Raw genomic sequence first — 5667 nt, 5'->3', positions numbered from 1 at the left:
TATTCTGAGCCAGGAGAAGTCCTTTCCAAATTCCTTCTAATTCGACTGAGTTGTTTGTATCCCAACCTATTGACCCCATGAATGTTTGGAGAACATTTCCCTTGTGATTTCTAAATATTCCCCCAAATCCTGCTTTACCTAGATTTCCCTTTGACACTCCATCAAAGTTGAGCAGTACCATGTGTGGTGGGGGTGGAGTCCATTTGTCAGGTGTATCTCCAAAGGGAGGGATTTTCCTTAGGTGTACCTGCTCATGGTTCCACTGAAGGTTTCAGTTCAGCCATATATTTTGTTCCTGTGGTGTGGATGGGAAATCATCATCAAGCCACATTTGGAGCATCAAGGTTTCTCGTATGTTTTGACATATATTGATCCATAGAACTTCTATGGGAGAGGAATGGTCTTTGATGATGCGGCTATTTCTCTCTTTCCAGATTGTCCACATGAGGAAACCTGGTATTAGCTTCCATAAGGTGTTTAAGATTTTTCTTTTATAAGGGTGAGGTGCCCAAGAATGAATAGTGCTGGCTGAATTCTCCTTATTTCGTCCATCTCTTTGACATCTGAAGCTAACCTTCTCCCAAAGTTGGGTTGCTAACAGACATGAGTTTAGGAGATGTCCGGGTTAAAGCGCTCGATCCATCCTCTTAGGTATAGCCCTGCTGCATTGAAGAAATATGGTCCTCCATCCAATACCCTGTTTCTGTTCTCCAGACAATTGAAAATGGCAGTAAAGAAGCCCTTAGGCCCTAACTGCAATGTTATGTGCCCTTTTGGCTTCCATTTGGCTACGATCCAGCCGTGCAAAGCTTTCTTCGTTGGCCAAAGGCCTATGAAATTTCCTATCAAAGCATGATCCCTCATAAATTGGATCTGAGTGTTGATGCGCTGACTTAGGAGCTCGATTTTGGGTCTGTCAACTGCTACCGACTTGCAAGTGTTTGACGTCACTCATGGTTCTTCATTTGTGTTTTTATTCATTGGTGTATTTTCATTCTATGTTGCTATATCTTCTGGATGGTCCATCCTGACATTTTCAGTCTGTCGCAGGCCGTTTTCCGTATCAGCGGGGGGAGGCATCATGTCCTCCCCCTGAGGGGGTTCCATTGCACAATAGTTGTTCCTTATTGTGTTGTAGCTACCTTATGGCTGAAGGTTAATGGCAGAACAACGCAGTCTATGAAGGTCTGCCAGTTCCAGAGCAGCATCAAACCCTAAGCGCTCTGCTCTCCATTTTTATTTTTATTTTGACATAAACAGTTAGTTTTTATTTAGAATTCGGCAAATCAGCTGCCGAGGACTTTAACACTAAAACCGTGTATTTCCTTGTTACAGTCGGCGGGGAAAGAAGATTTTGCTTTTGAATAGTCCACTGAATGATTTACACTGTGAATACAGATAGAGGCTTGAAAAAGAACTTGAATTGGTTTTAGAATGATGCCTTGAAATTTTGCTGCTTTTGCTTTACGTGACGTAGCTCTACTTCCTAGCTTGCAGAGAGAAGATCCAACGCGCTGGAGTGTCGGATCATCCCAAGAATCACTGCGTTTTCTTTTTGAAATGTCTATCAAAGTGTTATATAGTGTTCAAGAATGCCAAGAGCAGTAAATTGGCCTTGAAGAGGCCCTCATGAACTCCCCAGCACCTACCCAGACACAGCAGTGAGTTCCAACGACGAACAGAGATCGAAAATGCCACGGTTGCATTCTGAATTTTCCCTTGTGGATGAGTCCGCGTTTCCTAATAGCAGCCAACTCAAAATGGTACGGTCCCGATGTCTGGAGAATCTGAATCAGCGAAATGCTCAAAGGAGTAGAGGCCTAGACAACTCCAAAATTAAGGAATGCTGCAGTCCGATTCAACATCATTTACTAACAGAGATCTCCTGCTCCTGAGAGAGCCTAGGTTGGCTGCCAAGTCCGCCTGTGAGTTTAACTTCCTCAGAACATGATAGAAGGAGATTTTGTGGAACTTGGGCAACAATAGTCTGATTTTTTTGAGGATGGGGGCTAACTGCACCTGAGAAGGGATCTTTTTTTGGAGAGACAGAATGGGGATAACTTGGCCCAGTTTCTTAGCAGGTCCTGAATATTTCCTGGAAGCTCTATTTTGTCAGGTCCTAACATCAGGACACCCTTCCAAACTTCTTGAGCAAAGGGGCACAATAAGAACAGGTGGTTAGCCATTTCTTCATCCAATGCACAAAGAGGGCTCCTGGAGGGACCTTCCATTCCATGCTTCCTAAGGTTATCTCTAGTGAGGATACTTTTATGCTCCAGAGTCCAGCAAAAGAAGTCAATTTTGGGGAGAGCAGGAAAATACCAAATAAATTTCCATTGAGTTGGCTCTGGGGAGACACTAGGGACAACCATCATACTTTTGTAACCTTCTGCTGCTGAGTAAGAGCCTGAAAGAGAACCCCACCCTCTTTTGTCCTTAGAAGAGGCCTTTAAGGGAGATTTTCCTTGGAAAATCCAACAATAAATTGGCTTCACCATCGAGCCAATGAGGGACCTCCCCAAAATTCAAACCATCCCATAGACTTTCTGCATCATTTTTCCAATTGGAGATGTCCCAAAGGGTTTCCAGATTGCTGGCCTGAAGCCAAGTCTAATATTTTCCAGTTCTGCCATCTGATTCAAGGGCTGATCTCCAAGAATATGTGTCCATCTCATGCTATCAGAAACAAGGCTCCCTATGAAATGTGGTATGGCCACATTCCTTCAGTGAGGCATCTCAGGGTTTTTGGTTCCTCCTGTTATGCCTTGATACCTAAGGAACAGATAAAAAAACTTAGTGCAAGGAGTCACAAATGTATCTTCTTTGGATACTCATACCTCCAAAGAATACCATCTCTATGATAAAGTGAATAAGAAGTTTATAATATCTAGAGATGTGATCTTTCTTGAGTCTTCCAAGATTGACAATGTTGTTGAGTGGCAGCGTAATCGTTTGGATAGATTTGAACATGCAAAGTATTTTCAAGAGTTTTATAGTGAGATTCTACATCTCCTTCTCTTAGCTCTATACTTTCTATGAAGAGCCTTGAATAAATCAGGTTGAAGGAAATTCCTTCCCCTGCTTTGTCAGGAAAGAGCTAAGAGACTGCTGGCAGCAGGTAGCCAAATCTGACAAGTAGTGAGGGTACATGTAAGATACAAAGCAAGGATTAATGCAAAGGAGTGTACTGACTATATACATATCATCAAACATATTTCATCCCACTTAGGATTCCTTGCATCATGCCTGGTTAGTCATAAGATCATGTTGGTCACAACCTCTGTAGCTTAAATAAACAAATGGTAATACTCTTCATCTTCTAAGTTATGTAATAAACAAGTGAAAGGGAGCAAGACATTAAGAGGAAACACATGGAATGACTTTTAGTTCTTTCAACCATGCATGTCATTGAAGATAGAATGATTCGACAATGATAAGAAACATTTTAAGCAACACTAAGAGGTGTATTTGAAAAGATTTGCTTTGTTTTCCATACCTAGCCTCCAAAGGGTTATGCATCAGATGGATTATTCATATGGTACTTATATTCTCTCATACCTTCGGTTTCTCGGTCTTCTTATTTTTCTCCTTAGCTCCTTGAGAGTCATCTATCATTTCATCATTCTTCATGGCCCCTGAGAGACATAATTGTGTAGTTTCAGCAGGCAATGACTGTTGCAGGAGTAGCATCATTAATATAGTTGGTTTACACTTGGCATCACTGCACTAGGTGTTTGCTTGCTATTTTTTGCTCTTTTTCTCCTATCATCACTGTTTAGTCCTTAAGGTCATCATTGTCTTCACATCATTGTGCCCCCTAGGCATTTGTCACAAAGAATTTGAGGCCTTCACCCTCAGTTTCTATTAGGACATATTACTCCTCCTCGTCAAGTTGAAGTACATCTTCTGAGTCCTCCATTGAGTCCTCATTTTGACTCTAGTTCTACTGATTCTTCCAATTCTTCCTTTCATTCCGCATCTTCTCAATGTTATACCATAACCATGTCAAGCACCAATGCGGGTGTGGGAAACCAAGGTGGTAACCCAAGTACTAACTAGGGTAACCCCATGAGCATAACCTTAACTAATATGGGCACTGCTACTCCATTGCCTCCTTTTATGGCTAGTTTGAGTCTCCCTAATTCAGCCAACTCATCAACGACCCCCTTCTTTGTGACCCAAATTGGCCAGTTATGCCTACCAAGATTCCTTCCGACATCCCCAATTTTGAAGGTAATCCTAGAGAAGATCCCACAAATCATGTTCACTCATTCCATATGTGGTGTTCATCCAATTCTATCATATAAGACTCCATTTGTCTTCGCCTTTTCTACTGCACTCTTACTGGAGCTACTACTAAGTGGTATGTCGATCAAACCAGATCCACTCATTCCACTTTTGTGACTCTTGCCAAAGATTTTATAGCCTATTTCAAGTTACCTTTCTGTTATGACACTAGTAACAAAATTTTCACTTCTTTTCATCAAACTTTTTCCATTGGCCTATCTGATCATGTTTAATAATGACATAGAAGGAGGAGCATATGTAAAGCTCCTGAATTCTAAGACTGTGTCTATATGGATTGGTACCTTAAATCTCTTTTGGCCCCCATTGCTAAAGAAGTCAATTCTCACTTCCCTTAATTTGAGGAATATTCAAACCTTTTCTATAAAGAAATAAGTTTTTTTTCTTTAGAAAACATATAGTTTGAGGTTAAAAAACTTGTAAAGGGAAAATTTAAGAACATCAAAAGCTACCAAACAAAAATCTTAAAAATTGCTTTGCATGTGCTTTTTTATTTAACAATCAAGCAAGACTTCCCTAAACCCTCGACTCAAAGCTTTATTATACCTATTTTTAAAAGTGGGGATTGTAGAAATTAATGTGCAAATTCTAACTGCTCATGAAATTTTCTAAATCACAAGACTAGAAGCTACTCTACTGATCTACAGAAGTAAATTCACGACCGATAACTCATATCATCAACATGCATTAAGATTCAACACACATACACAGAGATTTATCTAAGGAAAAGAAACTTTCCCTGAGAGACAAACAATTCCCCATCTCCTTTCCATACTTCCAACCCAAGGAGAGTACACACGATAGTTGTGAGTTGTGTCTGTGTACCTGTTGAAGGCTCGAAATTCTCTGCCTCAACATTATAAGGGAGACCACCTAGCCGGGAACTTAAAGCAGCTCATTTTCCGTTGAAATGGTGGTTCTAACTGGTTAAACTAGGTCCAGTTACCTTCTTTCTATCGCTAATGGCTTAAAGTATGCCTTTTACTTACCAATAGAGAAGAGACGTCAGATCAACGCTCTTACTGATCACACAAGAAAGTGATCCTTAAGCTGATTTGGGGCTCAGCCAAGCCACAACTAAATTTTGCCCCTTTGATAAGAGGACTTCTAGGAATGTAGAATTAAATCTAAATGCAAGCAAAATGAAAGAAATCCTAAGCCTATCTATAGCAAGTCCCGATAGTGATCTGTAACAGCTCTTCGAATGGCTTCCTGAGTCCTTTGTCTATCACCTTCTGCATCTAGGATGGAGCTAACATTATTCCTTATCTTTCTAGTTGTTGTTTGCTTGTGAAAAAAAATTGAGTTCTTGTCACCCCCTTGTAACCATAATTGTCTCAACTTGAGCCTCCATTTTGTTTC

Source organism: Pinus tabuliformis, chromosome 8, assembly GCF_031772625.1.
Source record: "Pinus tabuliformis cultivar Carrire ecotype Pingquan chromosome 8, CPIR1, whole genome shotgun sequence".
NCBI classification, from domain to species: domain Eukaryota; kingdom Viridiplantae; phylum Streptophyta; class Pinopsida; order Pinales; family Pinaceae; genus Pinus; species Pinus tabuliformis.
This window is presented reverse-complemented; position numbering follows the sequence as displayed.